Below are 26,265 nucleotides of genomic sequence, written 5' to 3'. Positions count from 1 at the left end.
GTGCCAGCTTTAGAGAGGGGACGAGCTACACGGAAAGTATTTCAGATAATGTTCTAAACACCTCTGTCCAGTACGCAGCTACTGGGGGGCATGTCCATGTCATATGTGCAAAGTCCACCTGTACCGTCTGGCATTTGGGGCAACTGGATGTCTTTGTAGGGTCATATTTTGCTAGCTGTAGTGGGGTAACATAGATTTGATGTATAAACTTAAAATGCAATAGCTTATGGCGATGGTTTGGGGATACTCTTTTTGTTTGTTCCTGACAGTAAGCCCACTCCTTGTCTGCCAACGGTTGACTTAAGTCTTCTTCCGACTGACGCCGGGCCCCCCGGTCCCGTACTTGCTTGAGTGCCATACATACCCGGTATAATTTGGTGACCAAATGTGTTCCTTCTTTATCCATCGTAAGCAATGTAAGCGGCATGAAGTCTTCAGGACGGGCGAGGAATGAGGGGTGGCTGATTGGAGCGCTCCAATCAACCTGGTAACTATGAATCAATCAATCAATTAATCAATCAGGGAATTGTAAACGCGCTACTCACACGTGAGGGTCTCAAGGCGCTGAGGGGGGTGGGGGTCCGCAGATCTGTTTAGCCGAAGAGCCAGGCCTTGAGTGTCTTCCTGAAGGTGTTCAGGGAGGGGGCGCGTCTGATGTCTGTCGGTAGCTCGTTCCAGGTCTTGGCTGCAATGTAAGAGAAGGAAGTTCCGCCTGCTCTGCCTCTGTGGATGCTTGGGGTTTCGGCCAGTGCGAGGTTGGAAGATCGGAGATTTCTTTTGGATACGTAGAAGTTGATTCTGTCGTTGAGGTATTTGGGTCCGTTGTTGTGTAGGCATTTGTAGGCGTGAGTGAGGATTTTGAAAGTGACTCTTTTCTCCATTGGGAGCCAGTGGAGAATTCATAGGTGTTGGCTGATGTGTTCGTGTTGGGGGATGCCGATGACGGGTCTGGCATGAATTTGTCCATGAATGACAATTCAGCTTACGCGAACAAGTTCGGTATAGTTATTGCCTGCCCGTCCAGAAAGAGCGAACCAATAGTGCTTAGTTGTAGCTTATGAAGGATACGTTTTACGATCACTTCTGAAGTAAGTGGCAAAAAGGGATTTTGTTGTAGTGGAATGTTAGGTGAATATAAGGAGCCTGTACCTAATAGCCGACTCAGTTTGCGCCATGCCCAGCAGGTGGTGCATAGCGGTTGTATGTCGTATGGGTTGAGCGGTATGCCCACAAGGAAAAGCACACCTAATGGAGTAGGGGCAGCCGAGTCCTGCTCGTAATGTTTGCCTAGCTTAGTATATTATGCCGGGGTTTTAATTTTTTGGATAGTGGTGCATTTGAAGAGATCTGCAATTCCAAGATTGAGACAGAAAATGTTATGTAGGCCTAGAGTAATCTAATATCCATGTGAAATTTGCCCCTGATGCACACAGTTAAGTCAACATATTTTGGAGATGTTTTTCAAAAACCTCTCGATGGAGGTCTCATTTAAACAAAAAACACACATACCTCCGTAATCTCTGCCTTCATGTCATGTTTCTGTGGCTTATTTTAAGTTTATCTTTATTAAAGTACATTGCCCTTGCAGGGCATTATGGGGTACTACATTGGAAACCAAAAGCAGCAGAGGCCAACCACTCGCAAAGACATCTCTTATAAGTACCATACTTCATATGACACGATATGTGGTCAGTATTTTTGGTTGGTTTGGGCATCCATGGATATACAGTAAGCTACAATGCCCCAGTTGGTGAGTGACCGAGGCTACATACAGCGGTACAACCCCCCAAACCCCACCTCTTGCTGTCCTTGTCCCTTATTTAAACAACATTTGGCCTCCTCACCAGAGATGTAAACACCACTGCACAACTGTCTGTTAAATGTTTGCCTATTACCTTGCGAATTCACTGTAAAATGCATAATTTATTGCTAATTTTCTTTGTGGAACCCACCAAAAAAATCATAAAAACATTTCTTTGGTCCCTTGCAATATAAAACTTTACCTGGAGGGAGAGCAAGTGGGCCACGGAGTAGCCGTTTTTTTATAGGCTCCAGGAATGAGGAATGACCCTTGTTCTGCAGAGCCCTATTCCATTCATAGGACATCTTTGCCCTTGGCACACATTTGCTAAGGTGTGGGAAAGGAAGGAATGGCTCTGCAAACATCAAAATGATAGGGAAGCTGGTTACTACGGAGGCACTATTGCTAGCAGATGTCCAATGAAGCTAGGTGTGAGATTCAAGATGATGCCAGTGGTGCACGGTGACACCCAGGGACCTCCCTTGAGCTGTAATGGGTGAGGCGAGGGGTGAGAGAGAGAGAACCCTTGAAGCAAATGAGCCACCACAAAGAAGTGGAGTGCAGGACTCTATCAATTGTCAGAGAAGGATGCTAATTTAACTAAAGTCAGTACAGGCACACACAACCCATATCACTTCATGCTTAGCAGTTAATTTGAGCAAGGAGGTATGCGGCAGAAGGAGCAGCACATGATATCAACACTGGTGGGATCAGACTGTGCTCGGATGGTGATGCGGCTCACTCATGATGACGGAGAAACACTCTGAGGATGAAAATGATTTTTCTCCTGGAAAATCAGAAAGGGAAAATTATGGGAGTGCACCTAATGAGGCAGAAGCATTGTTGCTAATATGCTGGTAGAGCAGAAAAGTAGTATGGAGGCATTGGACGTAATCGTGAAAAAAAACGAAACCATGTAGTAACATTACCAAAAGTAGTTGAATTGCCATTAACAAAGGCGGAGGCCTCCATGAACAATGTGACCAATAGAGGGCAGAGTGGATATGGTGGAGGAGCAGCAGAAGGGGCTATGGGATTTCTGTGGCTGAATGTCAGGGGCATTGTAGACCCTACACCCTAAGATGGAGGCTGAGTAGAACACAAACTGCACACCAGAGTGCTTGGTTTTTCATTGCTTGCTTTGGGGTCAGATGTGATGAGGTGCATTATTTGTGCGCACTAACCTACTTCCGGATTCATCATATGCAGGGATATGGGTTACCATTATTGTGACTCTTAGAGCCCCTGAATTGTGTGATCCGGTTTTTTAAAATGCACCTCCTCTGAAGCAAAATTCAAAAGTGGATCCTCTTTTACCCTGATCTCTGCCCAGGCTCGGAGGAAGGGGTATGATTATTGCAACAAAAAACTATTGGCTCTTTCAGTTAGTTTAGTATCCAGTGCCTCATGATGGATCAAAGAAGGGAAAACATGTGTCTTCACACAGATGGAAGCAACACAATCCTTTGTAGAGGAAGTTATAAAGGCTGTACCTCATGCATACTAAGTGGTGTGAAAATGGTGTACATATTGACTGCAGGAAATACTGAACGGACTTGTGCTATCACTTTTGGCGGCCTTGACTTTGTATACATATAGATTTCTTGTGAAGTACCTCTTGCATTCCCTTGATGGACACTATTCCCTTTTATCCCTTCCCGAGCTAGTAGGTCTCCTTTGTAATTTTCTTCCATTCCCAATTCTTCCACTGTCTGCTTTTATACATGGGGCTGTGTTCTGAAATTTGCAAGTGGGTTACGCTTTAAGTTAGTCTAGGACTTGACTACTGACTGCATTTTTAGAGTGGGTGGGCTAGTTTGACTTCCCATGATTTTTGTTTGGTGCGTGATCCACAGTAATTTTTGCTCGAAATGCTGATGTTAATAAAAATGATGTAAATAAACAATTAGACCAGGTCCCCATGTACCTTGTTTCTGCGTGTAAGTGCTTTGCCCTTCCATCGGGTCTTCCTCCGTCAGCTTGGCCTCTCCATCTCTAGTCTAGAACCTTCATCAACATCATATTATGTTAATTTCTTTTGTCTTATTTTGTTTTTTGTAGAATTTTCTAAGTACCTTGGGATTGTGAAGCACTATGAATGGCACGAGTAAAATATTTTTCATCATACATACATGCAAATTTTGCGTAATAATGAATCCGAGCCAAAATGAGTGGTAGAGGTATGAGAACCATGCATGTAGTCAGAGTACTTCTGTGGGCTAGTGTCATTAAGAGGTACAAAATAAGAGGAAGAGAGAGCATGAGAAAACAAAACATTTTAAATGAAGCTTTTAAGACTTTTGATATTCGGGTATCATTCTTGAATTAGTTGAAGTTGAGAGAGTAGGTTCGGGGGGGGGGGTATAGTTTCTAGAATTGCTGGTACTTCAGTAGGAGCTGCTTTTCTCGCCTCTTTGAAGGTGGGAAGGATGCCATTTGTCTAATATCAGTTGGGATGTTCTTCTGTGAATGTCTAGAACAAGAGTGGTGGGTAAATTCATTTTTTGTGGCAGTGGGGGTGTCGGGATGGCTTCTAGTTGGTTTACAGTAATCATTACTTGCAAAAGACAGTCGGCACAACATCGATTAATATTATGTTAGTGTTTTAATCTGTTGCTGTGAGTCGTGGCTCGAGCTAGATTCTAATATGTAAATGTTTTTATGTTGCTAAAATTCACTAAAGTGTGTACTTACAAAGCTTCTGTAATTAAAGAGACATTTTCATTAAAGATTGCACATGTTCTTTAAAAAAAAAAAGCTCAAGAGTGCCTGTATCAAACACACTGTAGTTCGCTTTGTTGCCTGAATATGTAGCATTCTTTCCAGCATTACCCAGAGACATGCATTAATTTATCGTGAAACAAAGAGATTGTTCAGAGCAGTTTTGGCTGACATTGCCAGGAATCTTAGAATTATTCTACATTGATCACTGAACAGTGAACCCCTTGTGCTCGGCTGAATTTCTAGAATGCAGTTAAACTTCTCTCAAATGTAAGCAGACAACTTTCCCTTCTTTCATGTCTAACTTATTTACATGAGGAAAGAGGTGTAAGAAGGTGCTTCATGTTTAATTTTTTAGATTTTCAGATAAAACACGTTGTGGGTGCATTTAGTTGTGCTTGGCATACTCGGTATAACTTTTAAACGATTTCTAGAAAAATGGAACAAATTTAGCAGCAAATTAAGTGAACCAATTATCAACACATTGTGATTCTTAATACAAAAAATAGACCTGCCTATGCAATCATTTTTAATTGTTAAGCTAAATGTCTTTGAGCAGAATATATTGGAGGCTTTTTCAGCATAGCATGGTATTACTTGTCCTGCTAAACTATACAAATAAAACTAAATATTTTCTTTGCGCAGAGATCGACAACTATATCATTATGAACACAAACAAATGGTAGCTTAACAACAGAGACACTGCTAAAATGGTTGTAAGGTGAAACATGATTGGATCCACAATTACATCGCTCTGATCATATATTTGAGGATATCTTTTATACTATTAGAAACTGAACATATAATGGTGGCTAGGGGGCCCGTTTGTCGCACAAACCACGTGTGTTGACTTGGTTTACAATGCCCTGATCAGGTGTTGCCCACCTCAAAAATAGCTCTCCACCAATTTGAACCATAAATTACATAAAGTTTTTAAAGCACACAATTGAGAGGCAACCTTAAGGCAAAAACAATATGTATCAGCCAAATGCTATTTGATTTGAAAAAGGATGAGTCTAGAGGTGTTGTTCTTGATTAATACTGTTCTTTATTCGAATTTCATTATGTAGGCATGAGAAAAAGACTTCACGCAGCCAACGCTTTTCGCCGAGTTACGAGCTTCTTCAAGGCTAAAATATATACAATTATCATTTACATTACTGATTTGATTGTAACATTTTAACATTTAACTCTATTTACATTAGTCAATTAATTGTGAGACAGGATAAACCAGATTTGTGCAGAAAAATATATATATAAAATTATAATATAATAGTTTGTCATGCAACCATATATCTATTTTTTACATTAGTTTCTATTTTTCATTTTTTATATCAAATACATTTTAGATAGAAAGGAAGATTGTCAGCTATATTGGGTTGCTGGGAGGGAAAGCCCGTCAATATTGTGACTGTCTACATACCACCGGCACTATATAATATAGCTCTGCCTGCACTGAGCACATTCCTACTCAAACTACCGGAGGGTGAACTGATAATGGGAGTGGGGGGGGGGAAAGGAGGACTTCAACACAACCCTGTGTGACCAGATAGGCTGTCTCCCACCTAGAAAACTGATTTGTAACATGTCACAGTTCTCCGATTTTCTGGGAGCCTTGGGACTCGTTGAGGTTTAGCGAGCACAGCATCTACAACTACGACAATTCACGTTTCACTCTGGGGCACACAATAGCCTATCACGTATAGACTTCAATCTCACACTGGCAGACAGCGTCTCTAGATTTATGGATATTCATCATTTAGCAAGGGGTATTTCCGATCACTCCCTCATTTTGGCCAGTTACGCCGCAGAAACACAAAGCCAACGCTGCACGTTCTCTATACACCCAGGGTATTTAAAAAGTCCACAAATATGTAATAGCCTATTCATAACCACACACAACTACTTTGCTGAAAATGAACACTCAGTGGATTCATCACTCACCCTCTGGGAAGCATATAAACCAGTAATCAGGGGACAAGCCATCTTCCTTACATCAGTCCACAAAAGGGAAAAACAAAAAGTGACCGAAGCCCTAGAACAAGGAGTACTAGACCTAGAAGCAGTGCACTCCCAGAACCCCTCAGATTCTAACACACAACAACTTAACATAAAAAAGCAAGAATATATGGGAAGAAGACAGAGCCAGGCAAGTGGCTACACGCCATAAGATCTACAAAGTAGGGGACAAAGCAGGCAAACTGCTTGCCTGGTTGGATAGACTCAAATGGGCAGATAGATGGATAGCCTGGCTCCAGACAGACGCAGAGACCCCAATTAGAGACCCACAACTCATTGCAGACGCTTTTGCAAAATATTATGCCAAGATCTATACCCCAATGACCACTGCCACAGCAGCAGAACCCACTGAACTCCTTAGACATTCACCTCACTACCCTTATGGCTGAAGAGACACTACAACTCAAGAGTGACCTCACAGAGGAAACAATAACCTCTGCCATAGGCGATATGCAGTTACGGAAGGCTGTGGGCCCCAACGGCATTCCAATTGAATTGTATAAAATAACAGCAACACAATTAGCACTGTACCTTACTGGGATGTATTAGGCTAGCATGGAGGCCAGGGAGCTCCCTAGAGACCAATGTCTAGCGACAATAGTCACAATTCACAATCCAGCGGAGGACTGTGCCTCACACTGACCCTTCTCCCTGCTTAATGCAGAAGTGAACATACTGGCTAAAACACTCTCATACAGACTGACACCATACCTCACCTCACTGGTGCACCCAGACCAATCCGGCTTCATGCCGGGCAGAAACACGGCCCTCAACCTGCGATGTCTAAACGGGGTACTGGGAAGAAGCAGCACCATCCAAAAGGAGGCCATTGTCCTCTCCTTGGACACTAGCATGGCCTTCGAAACCATTGAATGGACCTTTCTCTTTGCGGTCCTAGAACGTATGGGGTTCAGCCCCAAATTCATGTCCTGGTTTTGCCTCCTATGTACGAAACCTTTGGCACAGGTAGTGGTCAATGCAAGACTCTCAGAGACCTTTTCCCTAGGAAGAGGGACACAACCGGGATGCCCCCGTCGCCAATACTCTTTGCTATAGTACTTGAATCACTTGCCTTGTGGGTCAGGGGTGGCCCCCTGATACGGGGACTCCGTTGGACAGCAGAATGGGAGGATCGCATATCTCTATATGCAGACGACATCTTACTGTATGTCGCATCACCAACACGCTCCCTAGGCAGAATAATGAACATATTCACAGATTTCAGGAAATATTCCAGATATACGATAAATTGGGCCAAATCAATCTTGTCCGTCCTTAACGCCCCGCCCTCCCAAAAAAAATAATACCGATGGAGTGTGAGGTCACGGTGGTAGAGGACTGCTTTTGCTATCTGGGTATCTGTGTTACAACAAACTCCGAAGAGTTAATGGATAGGAACCTCCAGGAATCCCTGAGGCGTTTATGGAGTGATGTGAAACGCTGGTGCTCCCTCCCTTTGACGTTATCAGGACGCGCTGCGCTCTTCAAGATGATGGCAATACCCAGATATCTATACGACTTCCGGAGAACACCATTTTGAATACCACAGACTTACTTTCAGGCAATAGATGCTGAAATATGTACCTTGCTATAGGATTGGAAACCACCCTGCATAGCTATAAAACAATTAGTTAGGGGATGGTATGATGGCGGCATAGCACTGCAACACATACAAGCTTATTACAGGATATAACAGCTCACAGTTCTCAATTATTGGACACACCACCCATATACTGACCCCGTATTTCAGAAGGATAGATACATCTTGGGAGAGGGAGGAGCCTTGCGAGCACTATACGCAAACACTAGCAACAGGAGCTTTACAGGGCCTACAGCACAAACGGTCCATCTGTGTCACACAGTACATAAAAAGCTGGGCTGGCACAACAAGCTGACGCAGTATACCCCACTTTGGAAGACTGAGAAACTGGGTCAACTAATTAACTGTTCTGGATTCACTAAATGGGATCTCATTGGAATCACAAGGGTGGGAGATCTCTGGGACAAGGGAAAAGGCATTCCATTCGCAAAGCTACAACAGCACTACAACATGGCCATAACGGAAACATTCTGATATTTACAGGTCAGACACACACTTATGGCAGTGATTCCAGCAGGCACGACCCTCCCAGTGGCCTCACCGTTAGAGGATAAGCTGCTCACAGAGGATGGACCGCAAGGCAATCTCGCTAACTTATCAAAAACTAATCAATAATTTGCCAGACCCAATGCAAGGCCTACGAGAGAGATGGCAAAAAGACATGGGGAAACTAGATGACACTGACTGGCAGGAAGCACTGGAATGCCCGCAGGAGGTGGCAATACCCTCTAGATTGCGATTATTACAACTTCAGGGCTCCACAGAACCAACCCACCCAGAGAAACACTATCTAGAATGGGAATAACCGATTCCTTGCTCTGTTTGCGTCAGTGTGGGGAGGTAGGCACATTCTACTATAACATATGGGACTGTCCTAAGATCAGGAATTACTGGACGACAATTATGCACACAATCACAGGTATGCGGAACCCCTGTATCACCCGAACCCAAAAGGTGCCTTCTGAACATCTGGGAGGCGACAGACCTCAATCACAAAAATCAGGACTGGGCGACGCTAGACGATTGCAAGGCGTAATGTCGCTAAACACTAGGGAGCACAGCCTGCATCAACCCACACAGAGTGGTGCAATGATATGGATTGGGCCATGGTAGCCGAGATGACACTCTATATAAGCAGGAGATGCCCCAAGAAATGGGAACAGGTGTGGAGTGGATGGAATACCTATAGGGGAGGGTTATGCGACCCCCGGAGCCCAACACTAACAGGGTTTTGAAGAATTTACCCGGACGACCTCGCAGTCAAGTGGCAGGAACGAATTATGAACAATGTAAAGGCCGTTCATATCTTAGCACTGATAATTGCCGAAATGTTGTCTATAATATCTGTATTGTATTAATAGCATGTGCTTCTATTTAATAAAAGTTAACCCCTTCACTGCTAGGCCTTTTCCACATAAGGTATCCACACCAAATTTGCATCCTTTTCTTCCAACATCATAGTGTTGTTAAAGGTACCCAGGGTTTGTTGATTCCCCTGAAGGGGACAAAGAAATTAGCCAAAATACAGCTAAATGTTTTTGGGGAAAAATGGGAAAAAAGTGCTGCAGATGAAAGCGTCTGTTTTTTCCCCCCTGCAAATGGTATCAACAAAGGGTTTGTGGTGCTGAGATCACCATCTTCCCAGCTTTCAGGGACTTAAAGACTTTTGTCAGAAAACCAAAATTTATTACACAGTTTTGGCATTTTTATTTTTTTATTTTTTATTTTTTAAATTTTTATTGAGCAATAAATCAATTACAAGCATGGGCCTACAACCACCAGGGCCGGCCGCTAGATTCAGAAAGGATCATACAGATGTTAAGGCAGTAGTCGACTCCCGGGGTCCAGCCCCGTACATGACTCCGGATAGTCCTAGGGAAGCAGGATGCATAGGTTTAACATAAATAACAAATAAAAACAAAAGGCGAGGCGTAAGGGCAAAAAAAAAAAAAATGTGGGTCAGGCTACATCCGGGGGACTCTACTTCTGACCTTCAAATAGCTATTAAGAGGAAGGAGTAATGATAGGTCGGGGGGGGGGGGTCACGGGAGAGGAACGTCTATATTCGATTATCCCAAAAGTCGCAAGGAACCATCAAGGGTCAGGGGGACAAGGCAATATCGGTGTCCACTAGGGGGGGAATACAGATACCCCCACGATACGCGTTCCATTGCCCCCAGATTCTACCCCATGCCCCCGGTTTGCCACGAGCCACATACACAGTCTTCTCCCTGAACATGCACAGTTTTGGCATTTTACTGGGACATAGCCTATTTTTTCTATTTTGTGCTTTCAATCTCCTTCCAGTTAATGGTAGAAATGAGTATGAAAGCAATAATGGATCCTGGAAAGCTATACATTTCAGAAAAGTAGACAAAATTGTGAATTCAGCAAGGGGTCATTTGTGTTGACCCTTCAAGGTTTTTTTTTTTGAAACTAACATTTGAAGATAGGAAAAATTTAAAATGAGTTGGAAAAAAACAGCCATTTGTGCCAACGTTTTTTTATTGTGTTGCTGTGTTCTCCCGATAAGAATGATACCGCACGTGTGGGGTAGGCCTAGGGCCCACGACAGAAAACGGCCCAAAACGCAACATGGACACACTACATTTTTACAGTGAAAACAGACCCTTTTTTTTGCAAAGTGCCCAGCTATGGATTTTGAACCCTAGCTCAGCCAGCACCTAGGGAAACCTAGCAAACCTATACATTTTTTTAAACTAGACACCAAGGGGAATCCAGGATGGGGTGAGTTGTCTGGCTCTAACCAGGTTCTGTTACCCAGAATCCCTTGCAAACCTCAAAGTTTGTAAAAAAAAAAACACATTTTCCTCACATTTCTGTGATGTAAAGTTCTGGAATCTGCGTGGATCTACAAAATTCCACCTATCCCGCATTCCCCAAAGTCTTCCGATAAAAATGTTTTAGGTACAGGGCACATGCACTTTAGCAGTTGGTAAAGTATCAAGAGTCCTAACACTTACAAAAACTAATTCAGCAAAATGAGGAGGAGGAAGGCAAAGAAGATTGGGGGTGACCCTGCAGAAAGGGCTATTTCCAACACCAATCTGCAATGTAAACGTGCTGTCCTAGCACTGGATAGTACAGTTTACTAAGTACAGTGTCTTGTTTTAACCAAACTTCTCCTTTTTTTTTTTTATACAAACATATTTTATTGCGTCAAGTGTCAAATACAGTGCAGTGCTCTGTAACCCAGAAGCTATCTGCTACAGTCTAAAGTCCAAAAAGTTGACATTGACATTTAAAATATACAATATAGATTTTCAAAAAGAAACAAGAAAACTTAACCAATATATCTCCATACCCCCCCCCCCCCCCCCCCCCATGGCACTATCTCAGCACTGCAGCTCACGCACCACCCCTACTCCCATTGCATCAATAAAGGTTTTCGCTTAACCACTGGTGCCTTACACCTCAGTCCTGCGTAGTCATCCCAGGATCGTAGCATCTCCGGAGGAAATGGGCTCCAGGGATAGGCCTTGATAGTCCGCCCATCGCTTCCCAATCTTCGGATGTTTTTGCAGGCAACCCAGTGCCTTAAAGATAGGTTTATTTTCTTTTTTTACTGTAAGTTTATTATATTGTGTAAGAGAATATAGAGCTGGAAATGTATGCCTATGTATCCTTAATTATCAGTGTATATGTATCTTCTAAATGTCTTCTGCCTACATTAGTCAGTATTAAGAATTCTCTCCTGTAATGGAAATTAAATTTGAGCAGGAGGATATTTTTGTGTGGTTCCAGATGAAATAAGAAAGGAAGTTTATGTACATTTAGTCCACTTGTTATACAGAATTTATAATTTAGTGGCTTTGTATTTTGGCACTATCATTGCGTAACTCAATTATTGATCCAACGTTTTCTCTCTCAATCCTTCAGGAAAAAGGAGGCCTCTATTTTTAGTCAACGCGTATTGGCTGTCAGCCAACCTGTAGTAACCACAGGTGAGTGATAAAGAGGATATGTATAAAGAGATGAATGGAGATTGGTATTAATCAGATGATCTTCAGTGGTGGGGCATATGACTATGTAGTCTTTCTGTCTGAAGTTTGTTCTAAGTCTGTTTTCCCAAGAACCCGTGTAAGGCCTTATTAGTGTTACAGTGTAAAAACAATAAATTTCCTCTATTCTTCTTCTTCTTTCTTTTTTTTTAAACTATTTTTATTAATGACAGTGCAAAAATGAAATGCGGTTACAAGTTGAATCATGATAAACATCTCACGTCTCAGCTCACATTGGCATAGTCAGGACTTAATACATTCAGTGTGGCAGTGAGTTATGATCAACCATTTACCATCCACCCCCCTCAGTCAGAGTCCAAGTCAGACCCAGTTAGAGGCAGAGTACAGATGTTCCCTCTATTCTTGTTCCAAGCTCCCCATACTCGCTCCCACTTTTTGGGGCAACCTTGGCGTACATATGTCTCCTTTTCTGCTACCATTGCCTCATCCATGTCTCTGCACCGGTCATGGTGTGTCGGAGATTATTGCGATCCCCAGAATTTGGCTATATTACGTTTGGCGAACATCATTCCGAGTGTCGTCCAGTCCTGCGTTGCATGGGTTAGGTCAGTGGGCTCCCAAATATACAGGAGACATCTTTTGGGCTCTGGCATAACTGACACCCCACTCACTTGGGTAATAGTCATCAGAACTGTTGTCCAGTAGGACGCTATCTGTGGGCATTGCCATAGTGTGTGGTAAAACGTCCCCTCCACCCCACAGTTCCTCAGACAAAGCGAACTTTCGGCCCCCCCTATTCTATGTATGGTCACTCTGGCATAGTACATGCGATGTAGTATTTTCAGTTGCACCAGTCTCAGTCTGGAGGATATCGCTACTTCGCGTGGGGACGAAAACGCCTCCTGCCAGTCTGTGTCATCTAAGTCCCCAAGTTCGTTGGACCATTTTTCACTTAGAGGTGTCATGGGGTTGGGCAGATTGTTAATGAGCTTACGATAGGTGAGGGAAGTGGCCTTCTTGTGCATGTAGTCTGTCAATAACCTATCCTCGAAGGGGGAGGCCTCCTTAAGTGTGGTACCAGCAGGTATGGCTGCCATGAGTGCGTGCCTGATCTATGTGTATCTAAATATTTCAGAGGGTGCCATGTCATACTGTTCCTGGAGGTGAGCAAACGTAGCTACCTCACCCCTGATCCACAAATCATCCACCGTTGATATTCTGATAGTCCCAGCGGGGCAAACCTTGGTATTTCGAAGCTTTCCTAGTCGTTGTTTTCCTCAAAGTGGGGTGGATTGGGTTATGACACCTTCCCAGACTAGTTTTTTGAGAGCTATGTACCAAATTTAGACTGTATGCGCTGTGGGTCCTATCAGTGGGGTAACCTGCTTCCTAGTGTATAATGCCCGCATTATTCCTCCCTCCCCCAACCCATATCTGTCTGCTCCGAACGCGGGGTCTGTTTGCGGGGCGTGAATCTATTGATTATCATCAACTGGGACGCCCAATAATATAGTTGTATATTTGGAAGAGCTATGCCCCCATCGTACCAGCCCCTGACCAATTTATTCATTGCAATACGGGCCGTTTTTTTTATCCCAAAGTAAATTGGATACCTCCACCGCTATCACCTTAAAGTAACTCGGTGGAACAAGGAACGGGGTATTCTGCAGGGCACAGAGAAACCTGGGAAGCGCCATCATCTAAAAAAGTGCCGCTTTCCCAAGCAGTGTCAATGGCAGGGCCTGCCGGTGTTTTGCATCGCATTTAAAGCGTTCACGAGGTGGCATGAGGTTTTGTTTGAGAAATTCTTACGGCATCAGTGTGACGTGGATTCCTAAATATTTAAAACTTCCCTGCACTATTTGTAGGGTGCATCCCTTCGGAAGTTGGGGCGGTGGGCCATGAAGGATAAACAGAACCGACTTAGTCCAATTGATGGTGTATCCCGAAACCTGGCCATATAGGTCCATAGCGCATGGATGGATTGTCTGGGAGATGCCATATATAACAGTACATCATCAGCATATAAGGATATGCGGTCCTCCCAGCCTCCAGCCCATTGGAGCCCTCGGATTGTTGGGGTCCACCTAACTTTCCTTCTTTTTAAGTAATGTTTAAACATTTTAGAAAATAATTGAATTGACCTATATTTTGTTTTTATTTCAGGCTCTGCACGATATATTAATTGATTCTGTAATATAATGAGAAACAAAAGCAGCAATGACTCAGCCCTGATCAGGTGAAGAAAATGTTTTCATGCAATGTCATTTATTTTGGGTGTCTGTACAGCAGATATTAGAAAATTTAAATTTTATGTTTCAGAACACATGTGTATGTGCTGATAGCATCTTTAAAATGCATCTGTTTGATTATTGTTTTGGGTTTAGCATAAAAAAACTATTCAAGTTTAGCAAAATGAAAGAACTATCGACAGTAAGAAAAAAAATCTTCTAAAAATAATTTCCTGGAAGTAACAATTACTCACCAGATACACAATTTACCAATAGCCACTGTTCTTTGGCTGCATCTTACCACTATCAAACTAACTTATTTTCTTCAATTTTCGTTTTTCGCTTACAGATCTGACTTATTAATTCCAGCCTCTGCCTTTCCTCAGGTTACAAATTTAGAATCATGTTTGCATGATCCTGCCTTGGGAAGACTCTATCCAAGTCATCGCATTTTGACCTCTTTGCACCACATCACAAGATACAAAAGCTTGTTTTACAGTAGATCCCATGTTTTCTCCACACACTTCTTCCCACGGAATTCTAGTTAATCATACATGTGTATATATATATATATATATATATATATATATATATATATATATATATATATATATATATATATCACACGTTCCGATTTCCTCTTTACAGGACAATAATCCAGCACTCAATGGAGGGTTATATTCACTCAACGTTATTAGTGAGTTGATGGCATCCACGCGTTTCGGCTGTATATGTGTGTGTGTGTGTGTGTGTATATATATATATATATATATATATATATATATATATTACCTTACCTTACCTTACCTACTGGCGGTCGCCAGTAGGTAGTTATAGTTAGGACCACGTTTCCATAGGAAATCCGCAACATTCTATTTTGAATAACTTTGGCGCCGGTAGACGAATCCTCGCGAATTTTTCAAAATAGGTGGGGCGCTCCGCTCCGCTCCTACCCTGAAAGTCTCGGGGGGGATTCGTCAAGCGGGGGCTGAGATAAAAGGGGGGTCCCAAAACGCGTTTTTCCCATGCATTTTTCCATAGGACCTTTAGACACAGCTACAGCCCGAACGGCTGAACAGAATTACTTGAAATTTGGCAGAGAGGTAGTCCTCAGGTCAAGGAAGTGCCTTTTGTAGGTTTGGTATAAATCTGTTCAGTAGATTCTGAGAAAATAGCCTTTAAATCAATATATATATCTGAGCCAGCTTACGGTGCGCTTACGGTACGCTTACCGTACGCGTACGGTGGCGTGCGCGAGCGCGATTCTGATTGGCCCTTAGATCTTAGTAAACATTCGAATCGGTCGAAACCAGGAAGCGGCGGCCGCCATTTTCTCTCTCGCACTCTGAGGGGGGAGCTGATAAACAAATGCCAAAAACATATAAAGGGGCTGTTTAGACAGCGCCCATGCACATAACCATGTTAGTTGAGTCTTCAAAGATCCCCCAAGGCAAAAAACAGGAATTTTTTATTTTTCGAAAATTTCGCCGATTACGCGTACGGTAAAAAATTATAAAAAAAAAAAAAAACCCACTCTCTCCACCCCGTGTGCATGGCATATAAGAGCACAGCGCGCACGGAACGAACTGCGTTAAGTGGGCGCGCACGCCACGAATGGCGTAAAGTAACTTAGCATTTAAAAAACCGTACAAATTCACAGAAAAAACCATAGGTTTCACACACGTTATAGTTAGGAATTAGCATTTAAAAAACCTTGCAAATTCACTGAAAAAACCATAGGTTTCACACATGTTATAGTTAGCGGAAATTTTACTGATAAAAAACCAATGAAATTCCCCCGTTATAGTTAGTGCAGGAAACTATAACTCACGCGACCGCAATCTTCTGCTGATGACATATGTGTCTTTATGAAAAAAAAATATTTGTAATATATGTATAGCTAAAAATTTATGGAAGAAGACATGGGCAAATAAGTGTCTAAATACAGTATTAGCATCAGCAGAGGATTGCGGTCGCGTGAGTTATAGTTTCCTGCACTAACTATAACGGGGGAATTTCATTGGTTTTTTATCAGTAAAATTTCCGCTAACTATAACATGTGTGAAACCTATGGTTTTTTCAGTGAATATATATATATATATTCACTCAACGTTATTAGTGAGTTGATGGCATCCACGCGTTTCGGCTGTATATGTGTGTGTATATATATATATATATATATATATTCACGCCAGGATCCAAAAACTTTCTTTTTCTTAAATGTTCCAGCGAAACTGCGGTAGATCCACAGGAAATTCATTTTTTTTTTTTTTTATAATTAGTCCCCCGGGTAGGCCAGGTTCCGGGGGGAAATTTGTTGTAATTTAAAGTGTGAAGGGTGGTGCACAGGGCCCCCCTCTCTGAACAGATTTTGACCGCAGGGACCCCATTGGGATGAGGGAACCTGACCCCCTCCCGGGCTGCTTTCGTTCCTGGGGACCCCATCCCCAGCCTTGCAAATAAATGGGAGGGGGCTACGTAGCACCCTGCCAGAACCATTAATGGCCCTGGGGACCCCATCCCCCACCGCCTGCTCCAGCTATGTCCCGGGGTGACCACCCCTGGAACATAGCTGTTTCCCTAGCTGCACTGGTGCGAGCAGGAAACTGGTGTTTGCTCTTGCTTTGCAGAAGAAATTTTAAAGTTCCCACCAAGCGAGAGCAAACACTTGGGGCCTGATTTAGATCTTTTGCAGAGGGTTACTCCACTGCAACGGTGACAGATATCCCGTCTGCCAAAATATAAATCCCATTGTATCCTATGGGATTTATATTTCGGCAGTGGGATTTATATTTTTGCAGACGGGATATCCGTCACCTTTGTCACAGTGTAACCGGTCCTCTAAAGATCTAAATCTGGCCCTAAGTCTGATCCCTGTGGGCGGGAGCATCAAAAATGCTCCGGCCTGCTGGGCCCCGACTTTTAATGTCTTTCTGTGCCCGTTCTGAAGCGCACAGGTAAACAGAAATATCGCTCCAGCCCGCAGGGAGCAGCATTTAAAATAAGAATACCACTTTGTCCTTTTTTACCTGGGAGAAGACCACGAGCCCATATAACCATATCAAAAACTGGCAATGCTATTTAAGCTCACGCCTCTTAACCTGAACCGTGGCCCCTCCCAAATCCTGGCCCCGTCACCAAGTTCTAAGTACTTGCGCTGCACTTTATTTTTCCCGTTTAAACCGTAGTCGTCGCATGCACCAAGATCCTGCTGCAGGTGGGGAGGTGTGACCCACAAATTTACAATACCTGCATCTGATTTACCTTGGAGATGAATATGTCAGTAAGAGATTGCTAGGAGTCTCTGCAGTACATGCATACTCTCTCATACCCATCTCACTGGTACCGTGCACAGTACAAGTTACGCCCAGATGTTTGCAGCAGGTACGCAATCCAACTCCTAAATTATACATCTCTGCAACAGGTGCATTATGAACCAGCCAAGCAATATCAGTCATTGCTCTTGAAACATATGCCCAGCAGATCAAGTTTTCTCCAGCAAGAGGCCCAGCTCCACAAGCTATCTCCGTGAGGAAGGCATTTTTAGTGGATTTGAAACTCATTGCCTACATTCTATAATTTTAACACGATTTCTCAAGCTTCAGTTGAGAGATATCAATGGTATAGATCGCAAAGATGAAAACCTAGTTGGGGCCCCTGAGAGTGGAAATTGAGCCTGCAGGTTAGGCATTGGGACGTGTTAACTGTAATGACTGTGCGACCAGAAAACGAAATTCCACCACTGGAATTGGTTGTACCAATTAAATGTAAGTACCTAGTGAACCTGTCTGCCTATCAAGGGAACCGCTGCCTAAGATGATTGCATAGGTGGGTCGCTCAATTGTGTTGCAGAACACACATCCTCTGGCGATAGCGGAGGTGCTTTCCAAGAGCACTGAATGTTCTGGTAAAGGCACCTTTAGAGTTTTTGACCAGGTATTTGTAAAGTGCAAACTTGTCACCACCAAGGGTCTCAAAGTGCTGGGGGCCATCGGGGAGAATAAGTGAGCTATTGCCCAGAGTCACATGGTGCTGAGCAGCCCCCAGCACTGGGGATGGAACAGTGAGCCCTGTGCTCAGTGATTTTGAGTAGCATCTTTTGGGGCTGTCTTCAACATTGAACCTCATTGGATGAACACAAAAGCTAGATGGCAGATCACCCAAGGATTGCCCTTGGCTTTTTATTACACCATCCATCCTCACAATTTCAGCAGAAGTTAGAAGACTCAACTCCCTTCTTCTATTTGTGCTACCACCAACATGTAAACTGAGCATAACCAACAACACAGGCCAGGTGTAGGTTAGAGAAGGCAGAAGGAGGTTCTCCATTTAACCACTTCTAGATGACAACTGTAAACTTGATACCCAATAGTGCCAAAAAGTCAAGCAATTTGCAAACACTGCTTTACAAAAACACATAAATAAGCTAATGTTTACAAGAGCTCTCTCTCTGGCCTGCTAGGGCACGTGGGAATAAAGTAGTAGGACATCTGACGTGATTGAGTCAAATTTTGCTCTCCTGCAAGACAGACAGCGTTTGGTGAAATAATTGTTTAAAATATACAATTACAGGATCTGCAGTTCTAAAGGGCTCTGCCATTTGATTGAGAATGAGTTCTGTTGTGATTAAGTGATCATAGACATTCTCACGGGTTAAATACATCAGCAGCTGTCACGACAGCTTTAATTGTCTGACTGCCTACATGCTGCAATAATTGAGGGATGCATTGAATTAAAAAAGTGGATATCCAGAGGAGAGCAGTTACTATTTTGTGAGCTAATGTGGACAGGCGCGGACCGGCAGATGGCGGGCCGACTGCTGATCTATCCATTAGGGACACACAGGTGGAGAGATTTAGCAATCGTGTAGCTCACAGTGTATGCCCACATGAGGCATGAAATAACATTTTAAAAACACGGTGAAAATGAGCCCCATAGTGATTTAGAAATTGCTAATGTTTGGCCTAGCTTCTAACCCTTTCAATCATAGGACAGACATCAACCTATTTTTTTTTGCAAAAACAATTTTTATTGCATCACTCAATCACAATTGCCATCTGCAATAACCATCAAATCCTTGGTCATCTCCCAGTATCGGACACCATTGCATAGTACAGTGTAGACCACTTCCCACTACCAATGCACTGTCCTCCAACACTCCCCAACGCAAATGTTCCCTCCCCCACCCACATGTCAGTGTGCCAGAGCCCCAGGTAGGACAGACATCAACCTAAATGCCTATTGTTGTGTTGTGGGCCCTTGGCCCACATGCTAATAAATGATTGACACACACACGGTGAGTGGGGTACTACAACCGGCCACGAGCACGTGCACCGGGCCCTTTTATTAATAGGCTCACGTCACTCGTGACGCCTGTGAGGAATGCGTGTGGAGTGCATGTATGCCCATTTCCCCTCAAGGGAGTGGTTAACAACTCTGTGTCTGCTGAGACACTAGAACGTGTCTCGCAGGACACAACATTCCTCCCAAATTTTAATGAAGCCCAAACACTCCCTAGTCCAACTTATAGGGATAAACGACAACTAAATATACACCACAGGGTCCATCAGCTTCTCGTGGGAAGCAGGAAGACAGCAGACAGTGGCTGGTGACTCTGACTGCAGCAGGATGATCTCGGCAGGCATTCATAATTTAACCTGGGTGGTCCAGGACATGAACGCTGAATTGGAGACGTCCGCTGCACTCTTGTAACATGCCGGTGGAAACATGTCCTTTGGTCCGAGGTGGCTCCCCTTCGCTGACGTAGAGAATGGTATGTGGTGGGTACTAACAGTTCATTAAACTGGGTGCGTCAAGAGCGTGGTTGGAGTTCATGGTGAAAGTTCACGAAAGTGTTGCGGGACTGACTGACGCCCCTGTTAGACTATCTTGCTGTATCCAGTAACCTGTCGGTGGGGCAATGTCTCTTCCAACTCTCCCGCCTGGGGAGGCCAGTTGTCGGGTTTGCCACGGAACTGCTTGTGAGCTGCGCTGGGGCTGCGTGTGTGCCGACTGGGGGCAGCTGCAAGACCACGGAGGAGCCAGCACCTAGTCACTCGCACAAACCTCCGGGATGGATGGGTCTTGGGCAAGACATGCTCTCTGCCGCTGTTCAGGTGTGAACCAGGTTAGCAGGTAGCCTCTGGGTCTTCTTATCGGTTGGTTTAACAATGGTGTAGGACTCCAGTCCATTGGTACTCTTGAGATGGTATCGTTTGACACACTTGATGAGGACTGGCGTGATGGCATTGCCAGCCTTGTGGTGAATCCGGACAACAGTTGGTGAGGACTTGCCAGGATGGTTGCAGGCCTTCAGTCTTGAGCCGATCACCTGAGGCAGGGAGTGGCCAGGTGACTCCATTTCCTTCGGGCGACAGTTACATCCCGTGCACTTTGACTCCTTGGGCTGTTAGGACGTTGGTGACAGGGGCGTGAAAGACACGCTGAGAAACGTGAGACTGTTCGCGCAGGCTTTGCGGCTTACTCTCGGTCTCCCGCTGGGTGGACGCCAGTTCCTTCTCTGGTTGTCACCCCCTTCACTTGCTGTTGATGTGTCAGGATTCTCTCCTTTTGCAGCTCGGGTCCTCTTCATCGACCGACCCGGCCACTCACGACTTCCCTTTCTTGAACTTGGTCGGTTGTCTGATTCTTAGTGTGGACCCTCCGGTCACACTTCCATGTTTCTTGCTGAGTGCGGTGTCATGCACATGGCACTGATGATGTAGTTGCCATTGGACCTGGATGACAGGTGGCGACGATCGGCTACGAGAGGAGGTTTCTGGAGGGACTTCGCAGCTGCATGTCTCTGCCTTGCTGAAGCTGTTCTTTCACCTCTGGCATCTGCGGTCAGGAGCAGGGATGCTGTTCGACTTCGACTGCGAAACTCGGGGATGGATGGTCGCACTGGGAAGCGTTGGAGAGCAACGCGGTTCGCGCTTGCTGCGGCTTACGTTTGGTTCTCCCTTGGGGCTGTCTCCAGGGACGTCAGTCCGCCTTGGTGGCTGTCTGGTGTCTCTGGGTGTGCTCTTGGCTTGTGGTGCTACGAGTCCTCGTGCTTCTCCTCTTGTTTTCCTTAACACACCTGTGTTTGTCCAGCTCTTCCAGGTGACCGGATTGTCACTCTTCTTTTTGCTTCTTCTCCGGGTGCAGTGACATGCACCATGTACCATGTTCCAAAAAGGCCAACAGGGCCTATCAACTTAAATGGGCTCTGGACCATGCGGGTGAGACTTCTGTCGCTCTTCTCTGCTGCGTGGCGAGCAGCCACTTGCCTCGGGTGCTCCTTCTTCAGGCAGCTTCTTGAAGCTCCTACTCCGGGTGTTCCCTCTCCTGGGAATGACTTCCACGGGCAGTAGGGAGCTGTCGTAGTGGCTGGCCACTTGGAGTGTGCTACTCTCCTCTTGCCTGTCTTGGGTCACCGGTGACTCCGTCTTGAGGCAGTGTGAGGGAGGACACTGTGCTGTGTTTGGCCCATTAGGGGCTCCGTTGCTGCTTAGGAGATGTAGAAGATCTCCCTGCTGTCTCCAGCAGTGCTTCTTTTCTTTGGAGAGGTCTCCTTCCCTCCTGGGCATTTACCCGTGCTGACGTGCTTCTGGGTGCATGTGGCGCGCACCTCAGGCTTCTTCTTGGGCGCCCTCTTCTGGCACCTTGCGTGCCTGCTCTTCCTCCTAGCGGTGGTGGTCGTTCACCACCAGGGGCGTGTGGCGCACTTGTCTCACTGGCGGTGCCGTGAGACAGGCACTGGGGTTGCCCTCTGCACCAGTCTTTCTTGTGTATCTAGGTGGGGACAGCTGGCTGGAACCTTTTCATTCTGGTTGCTCCTGGCGTCACTGGACCCTTGGCAGCATCATTGGCCTGGTGGCTTTGGGCTTCCTGAGGCTCCTTGTAGGGGTTAACAGTCTCTACCCCTCCAACGCAACAGGCATGAGTTGATGCCTTGTCAGAGAGTGGCAGGGATACTATGCAGTGTCGTCTGGCGCCTTCTGCTGGTACCTTGCATGCCCACTTTTCTCTGGTGCTGGTGGGCATCCACCACTTGAGGGCGTGCTGCGCTATCTTCTTTTCCAGGGATATTCCTTGTCCACCTGCGTCCTCTTTTCTCTGGCCAGCATACATGCAGCGCTAAACCTTTGCTCGACATGCCTCTGTGGCGGTGTGCTGGTGGCGCTTGACATTGCACATAGTCATTTTTTTGTTACTGCCGGCAATCAGGCTTTCTGTGACACTGTTTCTTTATTTCTGTGGTGGCTGACCACCAATGAGAGCCATACCATGCTCTTTTGGTTAGTCCTTGCTTCTAACCCCTTTTTCCAGGTTTGGCTTGGGTACTGTACTTGTAACCCGGGCTGCCCTTAGAGGCAGAGTCTCATGCTGGGGAAATCACAGGGTGCAGACAGTGCTTGCAATGTATTTTATTTAGCGGGTGCGGTACTGCTAATCGGCCACTAGATGTCAGTGTCTCTTCATTTCAGAGGTGGGTCCAGATGCCTCGAGCTGTCTCCACTCTTCTCTTGTGGGATGCCGGTGTCAGGACTTTCTCAGACCTTAGCTGCTCCCCGGATGCCGCGAGTCACTTCACCACTTGCAGGGGTCTTGCTGCTTTCCTCCCCAGGTGAGTCTAGCTTCTCACCATGCTTGACTGTCTGTTTGTGGGGCAGTCCTACCCTACACGCGCTTCCTATGATGCTGTTGGGTCTGTCTGTCTGCCTGCGTGCGGTCTGACAAGACTTACCCTCCATTCATTCAGAGTAGATAGTTGTGGGGCCCCCCAATACTTAGCCATGTCCTGTTTGGCGACCACCAACCCCAAGTTGGTCAGGATGAGTTTGCATCTCGGGATATCCACCTCCGTGGGTATTCCCAGAAGGAGAAACTTTGGTTCCAGCTCCAGTTGGATTTCTAATATACTATTGACCTCTGCCACAATCTTTCCCCAGTACGTTCGGACTGCATTACATTCCCAAAGGGTGTGTATAAATGTTCCACATTCCGTGTGACATCTAAGACAATCTGGAGCTCTCCCTATTGTATGTAATCTTGCCCTGTCAAAATAGGCTAGGTGCAGTATTTTGTATTGGATGAGGCGCAGCTGTAGTTTAATTGCCACCTCGCGTGGATGCAGGAGTACCGCTTCCTAGTCGAGGTCGTCCATGACCCCTGTGGTTCTTTCCCACTTAACTCGGAGGGGGACCCAATTTGTCCGGCATATTATTAAGTAACGTTTTATAGGTATATGAAATAGCTTTAGCTGGGATCTCCTCCTGTAGGAGTCGACCCTCTAACGGGGCATATTCTGGTATTGTTTCTCTATCCAGTCCTTCTGCCGCCCAGGCATGCTTCAGACGGAGGTAGGCATACGCCTGAGTGTCATGGAGATGATAACTGACTTGGAGTGAGCGAAAGGAGGCCAATACCCCTTACTCCAAGACATCCCCCACTTTGGAGATACCAATTAGGTCCCATTGTCTAAAACCCCTGAGCTTTCCAATCTCCAATAATCTATTCCCCTCCCAGAGGGTGTCTCTTTTGTCGGGTTTTGGTCCCAGTTCATCTGCCGCTCAGCGTTTTTCCATGCCTCCAGAGTCCTCTGGATTGCCTGTAACAGTCGGCTACTTCCCTTACCTCCGTAGAGATAGTGCAGGTGTGTACGCTCCCTGAACTGCAGTCTTTCCAGCCTATACGTCTGGTGTTCCCCAGGTGCGTGAATCCATTCGTTGATTACAATGAGATGGGATGCTCTATAGTATACCCTAATGTCCTGAAGGGCCAAACCCCCATTATACTGGTTCCTTTGGAGTGTTTGGAGTGCAATGCATGGATGGGCCCCATCCCAAAGGAGTAGGTGCAGTTCGTTGTCTATATATTTATACATGGTGTCTGGTGGTTTGCTGTAGGTGTTTTGCAGCACATACAGCAACTGGGGAAGAGTGATCATTTTATACATGGTGGCCCTGCCCATAACCATCAATGGAAGCCTCCTCCATCTCTTAACATCTTCCTGGAAGTTGGAAAAAAAATGTCTAAGGTTGGGAGCTAGGCTAGCTGCCACATCCGTGGTAATATAGAGACCTAGATAGGTAAGGCCCTCCGTTTACCAGCGCAAGCAGCTAGGGTAGGCCTGCGGCTCCCCCGCCCCACCTACTGGGTATAAAGTGGATTTACTCCAGTTGATCCTATACCCAGCCTGGCGCCCATAGTCTTAAAAAATTTTGAGAATTTGAGGGAGTGTCTCCTTTGGCTTTGTTACATATAGCTGAATGTCATCCGCATACAATGATATGTGTTCTTCGTCCAGCAGAGGGGCTTCATCCACAAAACCACCCAGCCACGGAACGGCTCTGACGCAGGCCAAGGGTTCAAGTATAAGGGCAAACTGTAAGGGGGAAAGGGGGCATTCCTGCCTAGTCCCCCTGTGAATCGACCAGGTGTTCTAAAAAGAACCATTCACCCGAACTCTAGCTTCTGGATTTGTATATAATAGCGAAACCCATTCCCTAAACTCTGGGCCCAATCTGAATCTCTCCAACGTGCACTTCATAACAGGCCAATGGACAGTGTCAAACGCTTTCAACGTCGAGTGACCGGAGCAGGTGAGCCTCTTCTCGATCTCGGACAGCGTCCATCCAGTTAGCCACGTGTCTCCGGGTATAGCGTGTGGATCGTTTTAGCATAAAGCTGGATTGGTCTCCATGTTCCTGGGAGGTGATGACGGTTAAAAGACGTGTTGCAAGGATGGTAGCCAGTGTCTTGGTCTCAATGAGATGGGACGGTAAGACCCACACTCGTCCGGGGGTTTCCCCGTTTTGGGTATCACCACCACCGTTGCCATTCTAAGGTCCGGTGAGAGTGTCCCACTTTCCTTGGACGCCTGAAACATTGCAAGTAAATGTGGAGCTAAGAGGGTACTGTGTGCCTTAAAAACTTCCCCCAGGAGTCCATTAGGGCCCAGAGTTTTCCCGGTCTTCAGTCGACCAGTGGCCTCTATGACTTCCGCCAGGGTAATATCGTCCTTTAATCCATCCCTCTAGGCTTGTGCGAGGCAAGGGTGTTCAATCTCTTTGAGATATTGGGCTATTTGTGTTTCACCCGTTCGCGTCTGAGGTGCATAGAGTGTTGAGTAGTAACAGGCAAAGGCCCCTGCAATATCCTGGGGTGTAGTGTAGGTATGGCCTTGTTACCTAATGGATGTAACCCACCTCGACTCTTGCTCCTTCCTACCCAGCCAAGCCAACAGTTTGGCTGCTCTATCCTCCGTCTCATAGAGTCTATGTTGAACTGTGAGTTGGTGTGCCCGCGCCTCCTCAGTGACCAATGCCTGATATTCCCTTCTGGTGACCTCAATTTGCTGGAGGGTATGATCACTCAATGTGGGGTAACCATTATTTTCAAGGTCCACTAGCCTGCGCTCCATCTCTAATATCTCTTGGGTTTCCTGCCTCTTTTTATGGGCAAAAATATTTTGGGCCTGATCACTCAACATTGCCTTGAAGGCCTCCCAGAGGGTAACAGCTGACTGTACCGAGCCGACGTTTTCCTTAAAATAGAGCTCAGATTCTACCTTAATTTCTTTTGCCACTGTTCCATCTTTTAGTCCCCAAGCATTCAGTCTCCAAGAAGTAAGTTGACCCCCCCCCCCCCCCCGCCTTTTCCAACCCGCAGGTAGAGTGGTGAGTGATCTGAAATACCCCTAGCCAGATATTCAATTTCTTCAACTTGCTCATCCTCTCCAGCTGGAGCAAATAGGTAGTCCAACCTTGAAAACACCCTGTAAGCCCCAGAAAAGTATGAGTATGTACGTGTAGATGGGTAGTGGCGCCTCCCAAGGGCCGTCTGGAACCTTGCCAGGGCAGTAGCGTCGTGCGACCCGGCTCGAGTCAGTGTACAATCCAAAGAGGGATCACTCACACGATT

At 45.5% G+C, this 26,265-nt stretch overlaps 1 protein-coding gene across 2 annotated transcripts in view; it reads left to right on the top strand.

The window, feature by feature from the left end:
- SGK3 (serum/glucocorticoid regulated kinase family member 3) overlaps positions 1–26,265 on the top strand; it is a 498,190-nt gene that overhangs the window by 98,470 nt on the left and 373,455 nt on the right. For both annotated transcript variants that reach the window (XM_085605508.1, XM_085605509.1), the window contains exons 2-3: positions 12,042–12,106; positions 14,291–14,363. The gene's annotated coding sequence lies outside the window, so the exon portion shown is untranslated. The remainder of the gene's footprint in view (positions 1–12,041; positions 12,107–14,290; positions 14,364–26,265) is intronic.

This window comes from Triturus cristatus, chromosome 5_1 (genome assembly GCF_964204655.1).
Source record: "Triturus cristatus chromosome 5_1, aTriCri1.1, whole genome shotgun sequence".
NCBI classification, from domain to species: Eukaryota; Metazoa; Chordata; class Amphibia; order Caudata; family Salamandridae; genus Triturus; species Triturus cristatus.
This window is presented reverse-complemented; position numbering and strand designations above follow the sequence as displayed.